Genomic DNA, 23129 nt, shown 5'->3' on the forward strand with positions numbered 1-23129 from the left:
TTTTTTTTTGAAGATAACATATAATAACAATTATAAAGTAGTAGAAGCAATAACATACAATCATACATAAACAAACATAACATATTATATTCCTTAAGGATCCCAAGACATTGAGTCATATTTAAATTTAAATAATGCTAAGTCTAATAAATAACACATCCACATGAAAAAATAAGTACAAGTCCAGTCCATTTAAATAATATACATTTGTTCTGAATGCCACTTGACAATAAATTCAGAATGCACAATCATCCACTGTATATGTCACACGGTATGAAAGATTGAAAAAATATACATTTATAAAATAGATTACATCATCCCTTTCGAATCCATGAGACAAGATACCATACAATAAGTAAAATCATCCATCATATAGATATAACCATCCATTATAACACACAAAGATATAATGTAAGGAAATGCAAAACAAGGAACTCCAAGCATGACATCTACGAATGGATCTCAATGCTAAAAGTAAAAACACTACCATCCGACCTTGTGGTAACCCCAAAAAGTCCACTCCCACGGTGTTGAGGAGATAGTCTCAAGTCTCAAACAGGATATCAAATCCAACAATCAAAAGTAATATCTAGGCCAAAGAAAATCTTAAAAGTAATATAACTCAAAGGTTCCAAGATAAATCAACATCTAAACCCAGAGGCAAACAAAGACATGTAGGAAATTTATACTGCTAGTGGGCAAGTGTCATCGCATGAACCAACTCTAGGGTTACTTGGCTAGTCTTTTAATCCTCTGCCCCCCTAGTGACTCTCATCGTAGTCAATACTAGTACTCGAGGCATGGGCGAGGAAAAACAAAGACTTTTTTTTAAAAGAAGAAGAAGGGGTAAACGCTTTGACCTAGAGCTATGAACTAGTGAGGCCACAAATGGGGGACCTCATCCCTATTAGATTTGAACCTTGATGGCAAGGATAACAATTCAACAACTTAACCATCACAACATGCCACTATTGGCGAGGAAAGACAAAGACTATTATTAGGTTCATTTTACTCTCATTTAGTGTAGTGTTTTCACTTATTAACTACTTACAATGGATTACCTGTTAGCCTCTTTAGGGCCTCGACATCCATTGCAAGCCACTTCACAACTTAACATACATATTACCTACCTTAGGCTCAAAAGTACGAATCAAAGAATCACAATTTTTACCTTAGCTCCATACAAGTGACTAGAAACCATCAAGAAACAAGTCACAATAACACCTTAGTCTTTCACGAGCAACTGGAAAGCATCCCAAGAATAACTGATCGAAGACTCAAAGGTTAAGTCAGATAAGTTACACCATTCACTTTAGTTTCACACAAGAACACTGGAAAGAAATAACGAACAATAAATCCAAACTCATCATAGAGCATACCAGACACATTATCATGGTTGACGATAAATGATCGAGATTAAATCATCATCAAGACATTGCAAACATAGAACTCGCAAGCCTCTGGTAAAATAACCTAATTGGTCAAAAGCTAAGTCAACCTGACACCCAACAGTAAAGTCACACAACATAAAAAGAGTAAATACAAAAGTCATTTTCTAATTCATTTCATTTTGAAAACATATGATTTAATTTTTATTAAAGGTTTTCAAGTTTCCTTTTCGTTTTCAAACACCATACTCGTTCCAAACTAGGGTTTTAGTTTCCATTTCCCAAGTATCATAAACATTAAAGTTTTCGAATTAATCCAAGTTCTTTAGAGAAAGGAATCCGTTCTAAGTATCACACTAAACCATTTAGACCAACAAAATTCTGAGTTTAAATAAGACGATTGATTTTCCTAGTAAACTTAGAATCATCAAATTACTTCATTTAAAATATTACAAATAATTTTTTTAATAAAATGTTTATTAAATAAACAAGTATTTATCCCATTATTATCAAATTTTAATAATAATAATTAATTATTGATTATAATATTTATTATCTTATTAATAAAATAATAACTTAATATTAAATCATTAATAATAAAAACTATTAAATTTTGTAATATAATTACTATATATTAAATAATAATAATAATAATCTTATTAAATTAAACTTAATTATAAAACTTTGTTTTAGTAATATTTAATATTGATAATAATTAAAACAAACTATATTAAAATTTTATTAAATTAAAAATTAATAAAAAATTAGATTTAAAAAAAAAAGGAATACAACAAACTACATTTAGGGCCCACACAGCCAGCTTTCGAAGGCTGTTGTTGTAGTAGCTTGCGGCCGTAGTAACAGTACAAGGTATTGCTGCTGCTATTGTAGTTTGAAGGCCAACCGTAGTGAGCTACTGCTGTATTAGCCTGCGACCATAGCAACAGTACAAGGTATTGCTGCTGCTATTGCAGTACCTATTGCGAGCAGCCGCAACTGCGACCATTAATGCCGCCAGGTGGGGAGGTGGGGTGTGGAACCCACCTCCCACCCAATTTAATTTAATTTAATTAATTTTTTAATTTTATTTTAATAAAAAATGTTTAAAAAAAAATTTTCCCCTTAAAAAATAAAAATAAAAATAATTATATATATATATATATATATATATATATATATATATATATATATATATATATATATATATATTTTAAAAATACTGTGATAGGGAAAATACGAAAAACTAATCGAATTTTACATTCTAACAGTTTAATTTCTTCCCAAAACCCTTTTTGATTAAAATATCAACTATTTAATGTATAAAACGATGTTTCCTAATTTCTTTTCAATCCCCATATACAAAAAGAATTTTGATTTGAATACCAATAGATTCCCAATGAAAAATTGAAAGATTCATCACAAACAAAATTTGGAAAAACAGATTAACAAACACAATGTAAATAGGAAAATTGAATAACATAATTCATTATGCGAATAAAGCACACAATTCTACCTGAATCTGACACTAATATGCAACCACCCGAAAATTGTGAGAGAATTCTCTTTTCTCTCAAAATCTTCTCTCTAAAAATCCTAGTCCCTGTGAAATGAACTTTGAATCTCTGATATGGAGTTCTCCCCTAAATTCAGGGCATGATTGTGCGATCACACGAGGGATCTTGTTGATCACAATCTTTTAACTCTTTATTTACTTTTTTGAATATTCATGCACACTTTTTGCAATTTAAAATATCTTTAATAAATTAATTTCTCTTTCTTTTTTAAATTAATTTTCGAAGCGTCTTTGATAAAATATTTATTAACTTAAGTAATAATAATATTTATCATTTATTTAAAAATGATCTCCTAAATATCTTATTATATTACACTCTAAATTAGAACTATAAATTTCTCTTTAAATTTAATTCTTTTTATTTAATTATTTCCCAATTAATTAAAATAAATATTATTATTACGCTCTAAATTAGAACTATAAATTTCTCTTTAAATTTAATTCTTTTTATTTAATTATTTCTCAATTAATTAAAATAATTAAATATTGAAATTATTTTAATAATTTTTTATTAAATTAAATCATTAATTATTCTTTTAATTAGACTTAATTAACAGAAAAATCACCAAAGGCCCACAAGACAAAATATGAAAACCCATCATAAAATACCACATACAAGATCAAACTCAAAGGTTATAATCACAAATTTACATCCTATGACAAATTTGAAAGGGTAATCATCTCAGATACTTGTCCTAATTTTCTAGGACAATTGGTTTAAAGGTTAGGATTTGTACTCAAGAATTTATCTGCCCTCTCTTACCATTGAGATATTGCTATAGGGTATGCCCATCTTGGCAATTTAGGGAAGTTGATACCCGATACCTGCAATCTGCATAAAATCCACACATGTATAAACACATATATTCTAAACTAAACAAGCAATGGCAGGAAGTGGTACATCATGTAGATCCCAACTAGTAGGTGACTACGACTCCCTTAACCACATCAGAAATGTCATACATAAAGAAAACATATACGCACACCATACACATGCAAGTATGGGGTAAGTATCCATAGAAATCACTTATAAATAATCCATCTAACATCCATCATTAAATAACTAAAATCACTGTAAATCATCATCATCAAAGTATAATCATGCATATATGAAGTAATTAGTACCAAGGTAGTCTCATCACATAATCAAATAAGTATGAAAACAATATCCAATAATCTAGAAAATATTGTCACCAATCAACAAGCATAAACATAAACTAACCTAAAAGAGTTCAACAATAATAATAATGTAAACTAGAGGTAGACAATACATCCAACCCACTAGACTTAGGCTTACTCTTGGAAGCCTACAAGAATAGTAAAACTAAAAAGCTCACAATGCGGGTCCCATTGGACCCCTTCCCCCCATAGGAGGATATGACTCCACTGAGAACACACTCTAGGACCTACCCATGTCTCCAACCATAAGTTGTGAAGCTCTAGGTCTCTAGTCTGAGAATTGTGATTTCCATTAAGGGCAATGGGACGACTTGTGTCCATGTTGTTCGCATGAGAAACACTCTTCGTAAAAAATTCTCTGCACTCTAGTGCACTAGACTGCTGGATACTACCCCCACTAGGATAAGAAGGAATAATCTGAGACGACCGATCATACCAGTTTCTTTGCGCAGGCTGAGTGTTCTAATTTAGCTACTTGTGCTGAGCGTTATGATAGTTCCTAGCATTGAAACCACTGCCACCACTGTGTTGGAGGATAAGTTCCTCCCTGCTACTGATTACCTCCAAAAGGAGGTTTCCTAGTACTAGCTGCTCCTGGATTACCCTTGGACCCTGATAGTGCAGGTGGTCCCACAAATCCACCATGTCCTAGAGTAACACTCTGCTCTACAAGTATGGCTCGATGTACCACATCTTTGAGGGTTTTAAGTTCAAATACCTTAACAACCCCAACTAGACGGTTGTTCAAGCCTCTGATGAAATGTTGAGCCAACTATGTTGGTTTATCACTAATTCCCGCATAGGGCATGAGTTCATAGAATTTGCACTCATACTCTACTACTGTCATAGTGAACTGTCTCAAGTTGTGGAATTCATTTGCTCTCCACTGATTCCATTCCTCTGGTAGGAATCACTCACGGAAGTTTTCCAGAAATAACTCCCATGTGACACTATTCATGTTTATACCTAGTTTCTTTTCTTTGATAGTCCACCATGTGGATCCAAAGAGTTCCAGGTTGGTAATAAAAAACCTTGCTTTGACATTAGTGTCAAAGTCCTGAATAACAAAAACCCCATCAAGAGCAATAAGCCACTGCTCAACTACATAACCTGAACCCAATCCATTAAAGGGTTTAACCTTGGACCTCTGAAGTACTTCATCTAAGCAGCTACAAATGATCTCTGTTGATACCTCTGAGAGCTCCTAGACCTAGGTCTATGCTCATTCCCTGCCTGGTGTGCTCCATCTTGACCAATGCCCTGAAGAGGAGGTAGGCGATCCATGATGTTCTTCATCATTTGCTTAGGTCATCCTCCTCTAAGTCAGCCTGCTGCTCTTTATGGTTCTCTTCTTGATGCTCACTAAGATGCTCTTCCCTACCCTTCCTGATTAAGGCCTTTGTGGACATACTCTTGTACACTAATGTTTCTGCCTTGTCCACAACCTAGGCTACGACCTTTAACTAAAGATCTTGTCCTAGTTACCATCCTACAATAAAATCCAAGATACAAGATGCTATAATAACCATAAAACATACTATTGTAAGACATACATAAAAGACACATGTTTTGAAAACAGTGTTGGAGTTCTTTTTTGTAGAGAACATATCAGATAGATTTAAACCTGATACTAGGAAACAAAGACCAGGGACAAGCCTAAGGATGAGCTAAATCCTATGTTCAGCAAGGCTAAATCTCAGTTCTGGACCAATTAACAGAGTCAACAGGACTCACTTCACTTTAGGCTCTACTAAGCCAAGGTGGGAAAACCTAAGGGATATATCTCAATAACTTTATTTTCTTCTCTGCAAGATTGTCCCCTATAGCTAAAATGGCCAATTATCTTCTATGATTTGCTGACAAGTTTCCTGATTGCAGTAGCTAATTACAACCAAAGAAAGTGATCAGTAAACAAGCCATGACCGACACTATTATCTCTTCAACATAAGGAAAAAGGGTAAAATGATATTGATTGTTAAATAAATGTCCTACAGTTATATCAATATTCCAATAAGCCTTCAAACCTCTTGGATGGGTCAGTGTCTTATCCATTGGGCTATAGAGTGAATAGTTAGCAATTTAAACCCTTTTAATCAACTTGTGATTAAGAAAGTTAACATCAAACTCTTAGTTTCATTTTGATTCTTATCCTTCTCATAAACCCTAAACCTTATCAATTATAGAAAGCAATTACCTGATCCTTTAAATCAGTAACAATCAGTAAGAGATATACAATCATTTAAACTGCATTTAACTGAAAAGATAATTTGTCTACTCAGTCTCAAGGCTATGGATATATGAAAAAGAGACAAAACTTCAAGGATAATGATGATTGAGGATAAATCCTCCTATTTCATTTCAATATTGCTGATAAAACTCAAACTATAACACATAGAGAGACAACCATTTTCAAAATGTATTCCTTTTGTATTCAAATATGCACTATCTTGGAAATCATTCAAGTAACTACAACACACTCTGGACGGACTGCAAAACAATAATATTGCATATCAAAAATTCTACAGACAACTGACCTCTACTTCTCATCTTGGGAATCCATAAATAGGATTGCAACAAGCTACAGACGAGAGGAGGACACATGTCAAAATTTAAATGGAACATTCTAACTGTAGGAAGGTGAGCACAATAAATACATAAGATCGGTCTTCCACAGTAATCGATCAAAAAGTAAGTAGCTAAGGAAGCAAAAAAACATTAATATTGAAGCCTTTGATCTTTTCTTTCCTCTGTACCTTTGCTGTAAATACATAAAATATCTTAGCTACTTCCAGTCGGTAGGGCCTTTATTCCATCCACTGCTTCCCAAACATAAATTTCTCTCTTGGTGGGCTAGTCAATGTCCTTTACCCCTTGTAAATCTTGAGTGGCCTTGGTCCACCTGACATCCATTATTGCCTTAGACTCAGTAATGAATTTATTTAAATTTATCTCGGCCTTGAAAAGAGAATTGACTAAAAGGTGGAAAGGGGAATCTGAAGTATCTTCAAAAATTGCTAATGTAGACTCTCGGGTCAAAATGTCATCAAAAGAAGTTGACCACTCTGTCTAGTGTCTTACTACATTAGTAGTAGCCATAATTGATGGTATACAAGGTTCGATTCCATCTGACAATGTCCTCAACTTTCCTTATATAATCTGTAACTTACCAGAAAAGAGGCCACTTAGTTCTTTTACCATTTCTAGGCTTTTCTTAACTGTGAAAATTTTATCTAGTAAGTATGGCTTCTTAGCCATCAGCATTATCAATCTATCCAAAAATTGCATGTAAGGTCCCCAAAGGTTGAAAGTTGGAGTTAACCATGAAAGTGCTTCATTGCAAACTTGCTCAACATTTTGCAAAGAAACAAAAGAGCTATGAGCTTTTTGAGATAGGTTTTTTAGAGTATCAATCCTATGGCTCATCATGGATCTAAAGATCCCAATCCTTACATCTCCTTCTTGCTGAATTGACTGAGTGTCAGTGCTCATCCTCCTAGGCTGTGAGGATCACTCCTCTTTTGTATCCTCTGTTTGTACCAAAGCTTCAGCAATATCCTTGGCTGGCACTGAAGTCCCTTGTCCCTCTTCTCCCTGAACTGGAGCCATTCTTTGTTCTGTTTGTACTAATTGTTCTTTAAGGGATGCAACTTCATCCTCAAGTGCCCTGATCCTAGCTTCTAGTTCATCAATTCTTTCTCTGTATACATGACTAGTTTTGATCTCATTTTCATAGAGCTTCCTAACATCAATGTAGTCATGTATAGCCTGGGATAATTTATCCCCTATGTCCTCCACCTTGGCCTCATTCATGAATGAGAAATGTTTCAGTGCCTTGGAGATTTCTTTGCCAGAGCTACCCTATAGAGTCCAAATTATCATTTTTCCCTACTCTGTGCTCTGCACATCCATTAATTTTGGTTTATTACAAGCAGGGGCCATGCTCCAAATTGCCAAGGACTTGGCATCAATGTTAAAACTAGTTCCCCTCTTGAAACCACCAACACCAATTGCCTCATAAGAGATGGCACTCTCCTATCTTCTGATTTGATCAAGCATAAATGCTTGCTCCAAATCCCAACTAGGTACTAGCAACATGCCACTCCTCTGAACAAGATCCCTAGCCTCCTCCAAGGTCATTACCTCACTTTCAGGGTCATAAGAGTGTAGCTTTTCAATCAACTCCATCCTTTGTTCATCTGATTCATTAGGTTTCATTTGGAGGACAAGTTCACTCTGTTTTATCTTATATAAGAAACTCTTGAATTCATTGAATTTGACGAATTCATCATCCTCCAAGAATTGTTGAGCCTGGATGATCCTATCATCCAATCTTGCTGCTGCTAACTCTAGGTCTATCAGACTGCCTTCTGCTACATCAGCCCTAGTCTGGAGATAATTTTGCCTCATGTCAGCAAAATATTGATTGCTCCCTGGCAAAATTTTCAATGTTCTTAGCCTGACCTAAGGTGGGATCTACACAATCTTCTATCTTTTATGCCCCTTTGCCATCCAAGATGCTTGGGGTGCATCCTCTTCTTCTACCTCAAGGGCCACATCAGGTTCAAGGTTATCTGGGCACACCCTTTCTTCCTCTCCCCCTGGACCTTCTGACATCTTAGCCATTATTTCAGCATGGTCTATGACCATCTTCCTGATTCTATGAGGGTAAGGGATATCCATATAAAAACCTAGGAATTGGGGGTCAATTCTTTTCAATTCCCTCTCTACCCTAAGTACATCATCCAACTTTGCAAGTTTATCAGCTGCCTCCCCCTCTGCTACTATATTTGGAATGATGTCTTCATGGGGCAATTCTTTGGAATTGAGCAGCACATAGTTTCTCATTTCTTTTAAAGTGGCCCTCATCCATCCCTTAGGGTCATACATTCTGTAAGGGCCAGTGCATAGCTTGAAATGATGCAAAAAGGCATGGACAAGCTTTAGGGCTTCCTTATCGATGGTAAAATCACTGATTTTAAAGCATCTACATAAAAAGGTTCCCCTGTGTGCCTTAGGGCCTAGGTATTCCTTATTAACCATGAACAACTGCCAAATAAATTCAATTATCCCCAATCTAGGAGGGATGAACTTTGGTAAAATGTGGGGTGGCTGAGGACAACCATACACCCTCATCAAAGAAAAAGTAGGAAACAAAAAGATATCCCCCCAATTATGATCTAGCTTATTCCCATCAGGCAACAGGGATGGTCTTAAGAGATATTTCAAAATTTCAGGGGCCCTAAAGTACCTCGGGTCTAACATCTTCATTATAACAGCACGAAAATTATTGAAAAATGACAGAGTCAGAAAAGTGGTAAGAGCTATCCCATACCCGTGTCCACAACTGTACTGGTAAGGCTCCTTCTAGATCAGAGGTTTGATCAATAAAGTCAGAGCTAATGTATCCCACATTCTTGTAGAGGATCAAATGCATCAGCAGAGAGTAATATGGAAAGTGAATTCCCTCATTTCTTCAAACCTTGCCTTGGCAATATTCTCCTTCATGATATCTAATATATGACTAAAATAGTCATATTTACAAGCATGGAAAGTATCTTTTACATTTGTAGCAATTATATATTTAGCTCCCCAGACTTCATCAGACCCATCCTTTCCAATAACCTTATGAACACCATATATGGTCTTGACAAAATAATTTTTGAAATTGTCCATGGGCATCTTCTCCTGTATTTTCTTTGGGAAATCACCCACCCTTTTCAATTCTCTAGGAATATGTTGTAGCAATGAATTTCTAGTGAAAGTAGTCGGGTTTTCCTCAAACCTTCTCTATAGGTCCTTCAAATCTAGAGGCTGACCCATTGCCCCAGTCAACCCAAAAGCCTCAATGAAAGATTCTCTATCCAAGGTACATAGAACAGTCCCATCTTTCCTGTGAAAATATTTGGTGGTAGGATTATAACATCCAAACAAATCTTTCATCAAATCCACATCCACAAACACCTTTGGGAAAATCAGCTTAGCAAGATTCTTCTTCCAGGGATTGCAAATAGGAACCTTCTTCTCCTGGTTGCAGTAGAAAAAGTAGAAGAGCTCAGCACCATTGGTACCAGGGCACCTAGCATCTCTACATTTGGCATATGGATCAAAGAAAGCATGATCATGAACAGAGTTGGCATTTGTGGATCTAGGGAACAATTTTACCCATTCGTCAGGAAATCAACTAGGTTTCTTCTGTCTGGTTTTACCTCCCTTCGAGGTCAATGTCTCCGATACTGCCATTTCCTTAGCTGAAATTTCTTCCACTTCCTGGTCTGACATCTTGAATCTGCAACTGGAAACTCTATAACTGTAGAAAACTATCCCTTATAAACCTGTAAAACAATAATGCAGCTCACACAGGCAACACAAGATGAACTCAAAATCTGATTCTATAGACGATGAACAGTGATAATGAGAATGGAAAAACTTATAAGTTGACAGGCTTAAATGGATGTTTAAATCACATTGATTTCAACATGCTTGAGAATGATTGTAATCTATTCTGTCAGCCTCGGGAGGCACCAAATTGATTACCAACTATGCACTTTTCATACTGCATTCAAAACTGATTGGCTGAGAAGCTCAAACCTCTTTTCTCATCATTATGTCTGCTGAAGAGATTAGATTCTATGATATTACGACAAGGTAACTGAAAAGACCTTCTGTAATATCGCAACATTATTTTAATGGCTCTTTGATCCCACGATATCCTTTAAAAACTTTATATCGAGCAATCGACAAGAGTGACAAAATCTTTCATGATCCTACAATAACCCTTTTATCATAGCATCGACAGCTTACTAATTATGTTCTACGATCCCACGAAAAATGGTTTCGAGGCATCGTAAGTCATCTTCATAAGTCCTATGATCACGTGATCGCAGTTGAGCTTACCGCCTTGTAGCATCACAACCCTTCATGTTTTCTTCTACGATGTTACGATTAAGTTGAAAACATTACATCATTATATAGTGGGTCCACAAATTTATCCATGTGATGCTACGAGAAACCCCAGTCACAGCATTGCGAAACCCTTCCTCAGAGTTTTGAGATCTTACGATGAAAGAAATTATTGTAAGATCGAAGACCGTTATCCATTGGCCATCTCACTACCCTTGGTCCCACAAATGTTGACTCTGAACACACCTGGAACATGTATACTGACTTGATTTCAATAGGAAATTGACATCTGTCATGTCAGCAAGTGACATGCTTGCCTTCATGAATTCCATGATCCTATGACAATGGGGTGTTGTGCCATCGTAACATACCTTTATCCATTATACGATCATACAACAAGGCCTTTGTCGTAATGTCTTAACTCTTTTAATTTCATTCCCAGATCATGCGACACGCCTCGTAAAATCACTGGGCCCCATCCATCTACTTTACGACCTGACGACAAAAGCTTTATCGTAGGTTCGTGACCCCCTTGGTCTTCCACTTCTGATGCCACGAGCAAACACTGATTGTAAGATCGAAAAAAAAAACCTTTCATAGGCAAAACACAACGTGACCCGATCTTATGATATAAAGGTCACCGTAGGATCGGGAAAGAAAGGAAACTTTCCTATGATGACACAATACAAGGACTATCGTGAGATCGCGAAAGACCACAAGACATGCCTGCGATATTATGCCAATCCCTTTTTCGTAAGATCGAAAAAGATCAAAGAACAAGGTATTTAAAATATGAAACCTACTCATACATATGGCCTAGGGTTAGGGAAAGATAATGATTATAAAAATCACTAGGGTTTACTAAAAATTGAAAAATGATCCCAACCCTACCAAAACAAATTTTGAAAATTCCACCATAGAATGCAGAAATTTTCCATTCTCAAAAAGGAGCTATCAAACAATATAAGTTCCATTTTTAGTTTTGCCTATTTTAGGTTAAAGTATATTTGTTTTGAAGTTTAAGTGTGCAAGTTTGAGAATATACAACTAATAGTTTAAGTTCTGTTTCAGTCCAACTAGTTCAAGTTTTTAGTTTGAAATAGATATACATAACAATTTAGATTTTCATTTTAGTTCAACTAGTTAACAACTAGTGGCGTTCCAATATGCCCAGAGCTCCCGATGTAGAACTCTGGCTCTGATACCATAGATGTAACTCTCCCCTAAGGGATCCAAAAGAATTAACCTAAAGTTTTACTAAGTTTTCCAAACATTTTTTTTGAAGATAACATCTAACAACAATTATAAAGCAGTGGAAGCAATAACATACAATCATACATAAGCAAACATAATAGATTACATTCCTTTAGGATCCCAAGATGTTGAGTCATATTTAAATTTAAATAATACTAAGTCCAATTTATAACACATCCACATGAAAGAATAACTACAAGTCCAGTCCATTTAAATAATATACATTTGTTCCAAATGCCACTTGGAAATAAATTCAGAATGCACAATCATCCACTATACATGTCATAGGGTATGAAAGGTTAAAAGAATATACATTTATAAAATATATTACATCATCCCTTTTGGATCCATGAGACAAGATACAATACAATAAGTAAAATCATCCATCATATAGATATATCCATCCATCATAACACACAAAGATAGAATGCAAGGAAATGTAGAACAAGGAACTCCAGCCATGATATCTATGGACAGATCTCAATGGTAAAAGTAAAAATCACTACCACTCAACCTCATGGTAACCCAAAAAGGTCCACTCCCACCTCGATGAGGAGATACTCTCAAGTCCCAAACAGGATATCAAACCCAAAAATCAAAAGTAATATCTAGGTCAAGGAAAACCTTAAAAGTAATCTAACTCAAAGGTTCCAAGATAAATCAACATCTAAACCTAGATGCAAACAAAGACACATAGGAAATCTATACTGCTAGTGGGCAAGTGTCATAGCACGAACCAACTCTAGGGTTACCCAGCTAGTCTTTTAATCCTCCAACCCCCTAGTGAATCTATGTGGCACTAGTATCCTTTCATACTGACAAGGCATACTAATGATGTATGGGTGCAACCAAGCATCCTCTCTACTCCCATCCTAGTCTATACTAGAACTCGAGGCATGGGTGAGGATAGAAAAAGACTCTTATTAGGTTTATTTTACTCTTATTTAATGTAGTGTTTTCACTTATTAACTACTTACAATGGGTTCCTTGTCTACCTCTTTAGGGCCTTGACTTCCATTGCAAGCCACTTCCCAACTTAACATATAGATTACCTACCCTAGGCTCATAAAAGTACAAATTAAAGAATTACAATTTTCACCTCAACCCTATACAAGTGATTGGAAAACATCAAAAGACAATTCACAATAACTCCTCAGTCCTTCACAAGCAACTAGAAAGCATCCCAAGAATAATTGATCAAAGACTCAAAGGTTATGTCAAATAGGTCACACCATTCACCTCAATTTCACACAAGAACACTGGAAACCAATAACAAACAATCCAAACTCATCATAGAGCATACTAGACACATTACCATAGTTGAGTATAAAATATCAAGATCAAATCATCATCAAGACATCACAAACACATAACTCCCAAGCCTCTAGTAAAACAACTTGATCGGTCAAAAGCTAAGTCAACCTGAAACCCAACAATAAATTCACACAACATAAAAAGAGTACATACGAAAGTCATTTTCTAATTCATTACATTTTGAAAAAATACAATTTAATTTTCATTAAAGGTTTCAAGTTTTCCTTTTTGTTTTCAAACACCAGACTCGATGTTCCAAACTAGGGTTTTAGTTTCCATTTCCCAAGTATCATAAATATTAAAGTTTTTGAATTAATCCAAGTTCTTTAGAGAAAGGAATCCGTTTTAAGTATCACACTAAACCATCTCGACAAAAATAATTTTGAGTTTAAATAAGACAATCAATTTTCCTAGTAAAATTAGAATCATCAAATTACTTCATTAAAAATATTACAAATAAAGTATTTAATAAAATGTTTATTAAATAAATAATTATTTATCCCATTATTATCAACTTTTAATAATAATTATTAATTATTGATTATAATATTTTATATCTTATTAATAAAATAATAACTTAATATTAAATCATTAATAATAACAACTATTAAATTTCATAATATAATAAATATATATTAAAAATAATAATAATAATCTTATTAAATTAATCCTTATTAATTTAACCTTAATTATAAAACTTAATTTTAGTAATATTTAAAAAATTATATTAAATTAAATTTAATAAAATTATTTTTTTAAAAAGAAGGAATACTACTAATTGTGTTTAGGATCGACACGGTCGACCTTCGAAGGCTGCGACCGTAGTGGCTGTTGTCGCAGTAGCCTACGACGACAACAATAGTACAAGGTACTGTTGCTGTTGCCACAATACCTACTGCGAGCAATCACAACCATTAATGCTGTCAGGTAGAGAGGTGGGGTGTGGAACCCGCCTCCCACCCAATTAAGTTAAATTAATTAATTAATTAATTATGTTTTAATAAAAAAATATTTTTAAAACAATCCCCCACTAATACACACACACACACACACACACACACACCCAAAAATTGGTAAAGACCTAAATCATGCAATACCGATCAATCAATGCAAATTAAAGAGAAAATCAGAAGAAACACAACAAACTTTCAAATCAAAAATCACATCAAGTCATTAATCACCTATCACATTGACAAGACCTAAATCAACTTTAAAAGAGGAAGAAAACAATTCAAATTCATAAAATAAAATTCAAAAAGGGAGGAAGAAAAAAACAAAGTGTTGAAAATAAATAATTTATTAAATCAATAAAATCATTTATCCTCACAAGATTGAAAATTTCCCTTTTACCATTTAAAAGAATTTGAAAAATCCTCTTATGAGATATTTTCAGTTTCACTTTCACCCCCCGTTAAAAGTGAAAATTCTGATTCTTACCCCAACCCCTTTCAAAATCCTATAAATAGGAGGGAAATCTAACAGGCAAGGGAGCCAAGTTTTTATGCATCTACACTATAGGCATATTTAGACTCATCATTTTAGCATTTCTATTGTAGCAAGTTCATAGCATTTTAGTATCATTTTGTATCATTTAGCATCATTTATTGCATATTAGTTCAGGGCATGATCATTTCAAGAGCATTTCTAGGAGTTGTATTTCACATATAATCTACATTTTAGTCATAGATCTTGCATGTTTTCATTGTAGATCTTCATTTTTAGCATAATCCCATTCTAGAACTGTCACTAAGATGCTGGTCTGAGAGCTATTTTGGTAGTTTTAGTTAGGGAAATATGAGACACTTGTAGAGATTACATTCTGATGATGATATCTTGGGTCTAGTATAGTTTGTCACCAGTCCATTTGCATTCTACACTAAAGTTTCATGAATACATGTTCACACCGTGTATAGAATGGCACCCACCGTGGGGAGATAGAGCTCATAATAGCAATAGCAATAACAATAACAATAACAATAACAATAACAAGAGCAGATCAAACCCCTTTTCCTTGATTGAATGTAGACAAACAGATCTTTATGTTCATGCAACAACCCTTTTCCATACCATGAAGCAAAGATTGAACTAGGACTAGAAGTGGGAGTAGTAGGATTCAAGAAACACTTGTGGGTCACAATTCCATGGTTCTTTGGCATCAAATGTAGTTCACCGTAGTGGAGACAACTAGTATGACAACAACAATAGGGAGCACAAAAAATTCAACAAAATAGGGAGTTTGATTATGTATTGAGATACCATAGACATGAATTGCAGGAAAATCAATGTACATCTCTGCTATCCACCTTGGTCAATGATCTCCAATGTTTATTTTAGCCCTCACTCAACCCATTTGATGTCATAAACTCCCTTCAATTGCCTCTTTAGGTACCTCACATGGTCCTAGTTACCCTTGTATTCTAACAAATCTCACTCACATCCTCCATTTCACCCCCACAGGCCCAAAAATCATCCAAAATTACCAAAAAAATTCAAAAATTGCCAAAAATTACCAAAATAATTCAAAAATTGCCTAAAATTATCAAAAAAAATTCAAAAATTGTCTTTTGGACTTCCCTAAACAACACAAGTCCTTCAATGCTGAAAATAGTCAAGACAACCCTCAAGCAACTGTCTCTGGACAAATTTTGCTTGTTTCAAATACTACTGAGTTAATTTCACACATATCCAATTGAGAAACACTTATAGGTTACAGTTCTGAGGTCTTTTGGCATCAAATGTAGTTCACAAGAGTGGAGACAACTAGTATGATAACAACAACAGGGAGCACAACAAATTCAGCAAAATAGGGAGTCTGATTATGTATTGAGGTACCATAGACATGAATTGTAGGAAAATCAATGCACATCTCCACTATCCGCCTTGGCCAATGATCTCCAATGTTTATTTTAACCCTTAGTCAACTCATTTGATGTCATAAACTCCCTTCAATTGCCTCTTTAGCTACCTCACATGGTCCTAGTTGCTCCCGTATTCCAACAAATCTCACTCACATCTTCCGTTGTACCCCCACAGACCCAAAAATCATCCAAAATTACCAAAAAAATTCAAAAATTACGTAAAATTATCAAAAAAATTCAAAAATTGTCTAAAAATATCAAAAAAAAAAAAAAATCATCTAAAAATAGCCCAAAAATTCACAAATAGCCCAAAGCATTCAAAAGGGGGTCATAATTTCTAAACATGGCCATGAAAGCTCAAAACACTAACAACACCCAAAAATTCTTGTCAATTCCTGCCTTACTTTAGCTCAATTAGGCTATACAACAAGACATTAGATATTTGAACCCAACATGCCTCGTTGATACTAAGAAGTAGTGTAGTAATGTCCTGAAACATTTCGCGGGACTTTGGAAAATATGGCACAACACGAATAGCCAAGAGGTGCCGTCATTTCCTTCCTCTTGTCAAGAGCAACAATTCCCCATGGATCATTAGTCTTATTTAAGTTGCAGTGGCCACGATTAGTCTAGCCCCCTTCAACAAATATATCAATGCTATCTCAAAAGCCCAGATATCCGTCGGACTCTTTCATCCTCACTCAACCAAAGGAACAAAATAAGTAAGCCTAAGTGTGCGAGCTTGGCTTCCCCCTCTAGCACCTTTTTAGGCCCAAAGTGCCTTTTTAGGCCCCTCAAACATCTTTTTCAAGGCCCAAGTGTCCTTTTTGGACCCGTCCAATGCCTTTTTAGGCCCAAATCACCTTTTTTTAGGCCTCTCTAGCACCTTTTTCAAGGCCCAAGTGTCCTTTTTGGACCCCTCCAATGCCTATTTAGGCCCAAAGCACCATTTTTAGGCCCCTATAGTGCCTTTTTCAAGGCCCAAGTGTCCTTTTTCGACCCTCCAGTGCCTTTTTAGGTCTAAAGCACCTTTTTCAAGGCCCATGCGTCCTTTTTGGACTCCTCCAGTACCTTTTTAGGTCCAAAGCACCTTTTAAAGCCCCTTAAACACCTTTTTCAAGGCCCAAGCATCCTTTTGGACCCCTCCAGCGCCTTTTTAGGCCCAAAGTACCTTTTTAGGTCCCTCAAATGACTTTTTCTGCCCAAACGCCTTTTTATAGGCCCCGTTTCACCATTTTCAAGACCCCCGATGTCTTTTGGGCCCCCAACATGCCTTTCTCGAGTTAAAGTGCCTTTTCAACACCCTATTTTGCCTACTTGAGATCCAAGTGTCCTCTTTTGGGCCCCAAATGCCTTTTCATAAGCCTCAAGAATGTTTGTCTCATTACACATCTAGAGAAACGTCCCCACCTTGGCTTTATTATTGTTTGTAATGGTTCTTAATATACACATAGACATTATCACCTACCAGTCATGGTTATCCTCACTCTATGAATTATATTGTTCCCACTTTTACAAGAGTCAAACCATTCCAACATTTATCACAAAAATACAAAAACATTCAAATATTTACCAAACATCCCAAAAACATTTAAACATTTGACAAAAACACAAAAAAATTCAAATATTTACCAAACATCCCAAAAATAACTAAATATTTGACAAAACCACAAAACATCCAAACATATTTCAAAAATACCAAAAATACACATGATAATGCATTACAATCAACATTAGTTGTCCCTTTAATTGCCATAACAACAAGCACAAATTTTTATTCTCCTACAACGACAATGAAAAATTACATTCCAACAATGTCTAGCAAATTATTTATTCTGGCCTTCTGGGGGAGGTGGCACAATAGGTTGATTGATCAATGGTGTCTCTTCTGGCCTAGCTCTAGATGAAGAAGCCCCTGGTGTCAACACCCTATGTGTCCACACTGCATCCATAGGAATTGAAAACCTTCCACTGCATAATTGTGTGTTTAATAGATGTGTAAATTCCCTATCTATAAACTGCATGTCTCATCGATCCTCGTTGAGGAATGCCTACTAATAATGTCCCATCCAATAAGTGGCTTCCCGATGTACCTTTTCCATTTGATGCATTTCCATGAACACATTCTCCACCAACTTGCTGACCCCTTGTGTAGTGATCGCTCTTTGGGCCGCATCTCGCTTCTATTGAATTTGATTAGTCATCATTCGCCAACTCTCCATGTCTGCTTTTGCCTCACCCAAATGCTGCTACAATTGCCTCACCTTCCCCTCACTTAATGCTAACTGCTCCTACAACTTCAATGCTAAGGCATTTGCCTTCACAATAGCCTCCCTAAACAAATTAGATTGTGATTGCAATAACACTAGCTCATTTTGAGCACTCTCTAAACCCACATGCATCATTTTCAGTGATTCTTGGAACCACTAAGCTTGTGACTATTTGACTTGCATTCCTACATCACTTCCCTCCACTCACGCATGTTCCACACGCAGCTCTATCTCTAGCAATTGCACCCATGCGCACTCTGCATCTACCACCACCTGTAATTGTCTTGCCTTTGTTTGCGCCCCATCCTCCAACACTGTCTCCATCAATCCGAGAAGAAATATGACCTCCTATTCTGCATTCCTTGCTTGAACTCTCTCTATAGCTAATAGTCTCTATAATCCCTCCATGTCTCATGATGATTGATCTTTGCCTCCCACCTCTAGCTGTGGCTCCCTCACATTTACACTGCTCGTTCTCCTTTATATCAACCCTCATCCCAACGTCCCGAGGCTAATCCATTGACATGTCCCACTCATTACTTCACCACCACTAACACCTTCCACATCCTTCTAAGTTTCTCCCACAGACTTTTCAAGAGATTTTATTTCCCCCACCTCCTCCTTCGCTCTCAACATACTCTTTGTCTTCTCAGGTGGACCATCCTCCACTCGTGTCATTGGCTTGTCATTGACTACCACTTGCAATGCATGTTGCACTGTAGTTCTTGATAACATTATTAAAGCCAATAAGGACATTTCTTCCACCTCCATCCCCATCTCTTCAGGTTGTGCTGGTCCTTGTCTTGGCTAACTTGCCTCAGCTGAACTCGAACCTAACACTTGGAGTTTTGACTAATCCACCCTCTACTCAAAGGTTCGTCGAATGTGCTTCACTCTTTTCCATTGGCTCATCCACCTTCCCTTGCTAACATCACCCGCCTGCTGTGACTGATTTGGCGAGCCTGACATATTTTCACTTGCATGATTCCTACAACTTCTCAATTCATCCAATAATCGCATCCTACTCCTCACTTCACCTTTATTCATTTCCATACTATTGCCTCCTTATAGCCATCACTCATCTGAGACTTGTTCTATACTAGTCATCCACATATCCACTCTTCGCATCTTGTCACATTGGTACCTGGTACACTTGACCCTTGGCTTTGACATTTCGCAACCCAAATTTTTGCCAATGCACATTGACCATCGAATTCTACTGCTAAATCACCACTGACACATCCCACACCTTCCCATTTGCCTGGAACAACAAGTTACTCCCTGGCAGACTTGAATAAACTCGACACTATTACACACAACTGGAAGGATGCCTGGTTTCCACATAATGGTTTTCTATGCTATCATGTGCTTTTAGTACCTTGATGATGTGTTTGACTAGAGGTACTAGGACGAAGTCATGATATTTTTATTGGTTTTTCACTGTTTAACTCTTGTGATCCTTTGGTTTCAGACATTGTTGGTGTCCACTTATAAGTGCCTCCTCTCGGATGGAATGCCACATGTACCTTGACCAATTTTATGTGCTACCTTAGGTGAGGTCTTTTGTCTGACATGTGACTAGTTGGCATGTTTGTTTTTATTATCCTATGGCTATAGCTTCTGTTTCTTAGTGGTTGCCACGTTTTCTTGTACATTGTTCCTCTTTGCTAGTACTTCTCAATGTGACATAGTATTCATATCACTATAGCTGAGCTAGTGGTGGTTGTACTTAGTCACTTTTTATCACATGCTCTATGATGACAATTAGTTTGCATCTCTTTAAAAAAGTGATAGCTAGTTGCATTCATCTAGTTTGCATTTTTCATCTTGGGTTTCTTGCAAAACAAATGGTTGACACATAAATTAGGATACAATTCACCAACATTAATCAACAACCTCATGACTATTTATCAACAAAACAGACAACATCAACATCAACCTCAAAGCGAGCTTTTGAGCACTCAACTATCATGGACTTTGTTTCTTCATCCCATCCGTGCCAACATTACACTTCATGAATTCATCGTTTCATTCCCTTCATTGTGTTATGTGGCATTTGACTCTCTATCATTTTTTTTCAATATGATCTCATTTAATCACCTTCCATTTCATCTGATTCATTGCATCATCTTTTCTCAGCCTCCATCTCCTTCATTTTTCTATTTCATCCATTCATTTCGTGGTTTTTGAATCTCAAAAGTTGACACTCCACCTCAGAGCCTTTGAATCTCAAACAATTTCATTTCCTTCCATTTTTCACCTTCACTCACACCTCATTTGTTACATCTCTTTTTATCACATTTCCATTGATCTTTTCATCTCCTTTCATCTCATCCCCGCACTTAGATGTTTCTTTCCATTTCATTATTCCATGTCATCCTATCATATGTCATTTTGTTCCTTCGACATTTCATTACTTCCGTTCATTTTATCATATATCATTTTGTTCCTTAGACATTCCATTCCCTTTCACTATCCATCTCATTGCATTACATGTCATGTCATTTCATTTTCATCCTATTACCTATTTCAATCCATTACCTATCACATTTCATTTAAATACCGCTTTCATTTCATTTCATTACCTACCATGGCCTCACATATCATTTCATTTCCATTTCGTTCTCTATTTCACTCCTCACCTCCCACTTATCATTTCATTTCATTACATTTCATATCATATCATTTCATGTCATTACATTTTCACTTATCATTTCATTTCATTACATTTCATATCGTATCATTTCATTTCATTATATTTTCATTTCATAACATATTCCATTTCATTTTCATTACTTATCTTATTTCATTTCATAACATATTACATCTCATTTCACTTCATTACTTGTCTCATTCCATTTCATAACATATTTCATTTCATTTCACTTCTTTACTCATCTCATTTCATTTCATAACATTTTCCAATTCATTTTCATTTGATTTCATTTCATCACATATTCCATTTCATTACTCATCTCATTTCATTTCATTACATATTCTATTCCATTTCATTTTGTTACTTATCTCATTTCATTTCATAACATATTTCATTTCATTTTCATTTCATTATTCATCTCATTTCATTTCATAACATATTCCATTTCATTTTCTAATCATTACTTATTTAATTTCACTTCATAACATATTCCATTTCATTTTCATTTCGTTACTCATCTCATTTCATTTCATTACATATTCCATTTCATTTCATTTTGTTACATATTACATTTCATCTCACTTCATTTCATTTTGTTACATATTACATTTCATTTCACTTCATTACTCAATTCACTTCTTTTCGTTACATATTACATTTCATTTCACTTCATTTCATTTCGTTACATATTACATTTCATTTCCCTTCATTACTCATTCCATTTAATTTCGTTACTTATCTTATTTCGTTTCATAACATATTCCATATCATTTTCATTTTATTACTCATCTCATTTCATTTCATAACATATTCCATTTCATTTTCATTTCATTACTCATCTCATTTCGTTTCATTACATATTCCATTTCATTTCGTTTCATTACATATTACATTTCATCTCACTTCATTTCATTTCGTTACATATTACATTTCATTTCACTTCATTACTCAATTCATCTCATTTTGTTACATATTACATTTCATTTCACTTCATTTCATTTCGTTACATATTACATTTTATTTCACTTCATTACTCAATTCATCTCATTTTGTTACATATTACATTTCATTTCGTTACATATTACATTTCATTTCACTTCATTACTCATTTCATTTCATTTTGTTACATATTACATTTCATTTCACTCCATTACTCATTTCATTTCATATCATTACATATTCCATTCCATTCCATTGCATTCCCTATTTCATTTTATTTTATCTCATTAAATCATGTTGTCTTTCATCATATATCATTTCTTTTCCACACATTTTTATCACATTTCATTCCATTACCAGAAAATTCACCTCATTACAATTCATTTTCCATTTCATTCCATTACATTACATTACGAATCACTTTCATTAACTCATTTTATATTTCATTAAATCACATTTCATTATTTCATTTCATCCACTTTCATTACATCACATTCTATTTTACCATATTTCATTTCCTATCATTACATTCATAGTATCACATCACATTTTCATCACGTCATCAATGGCACACCATCTATTCTAACTCATGATCTATCTACATTCATCATTCACAGATATATACACATTTGCATCCACTACTTCCATAATCATCAAATCAAACAACCACATGCAAGCATAAGTCCATGATATAACAAGTGCACACATCTAAAACATCAATAAGCTTAGATATCTCACAAAGCAACATGACGATTAGATAGTCCATCAAAAGGATAAAATCACATGAATATTAGATAA

The sequence above is a fragment of the Cupressus sempervirens genome, chromosome 5 (assembly GCF_028749045.1).
Source record: "Cupressus sempervirens isolate cs-2001-9-10 chromosome 5, ASM2874904v1, whole genome shotgun sequence".
NCBI classification, from domain to species: Eukaryota; Viridiplantae; Streptophyta; class Pinopsida; order Cupressales; family Cupressaceae; genus Cupressus; species Cupressus sempervirens.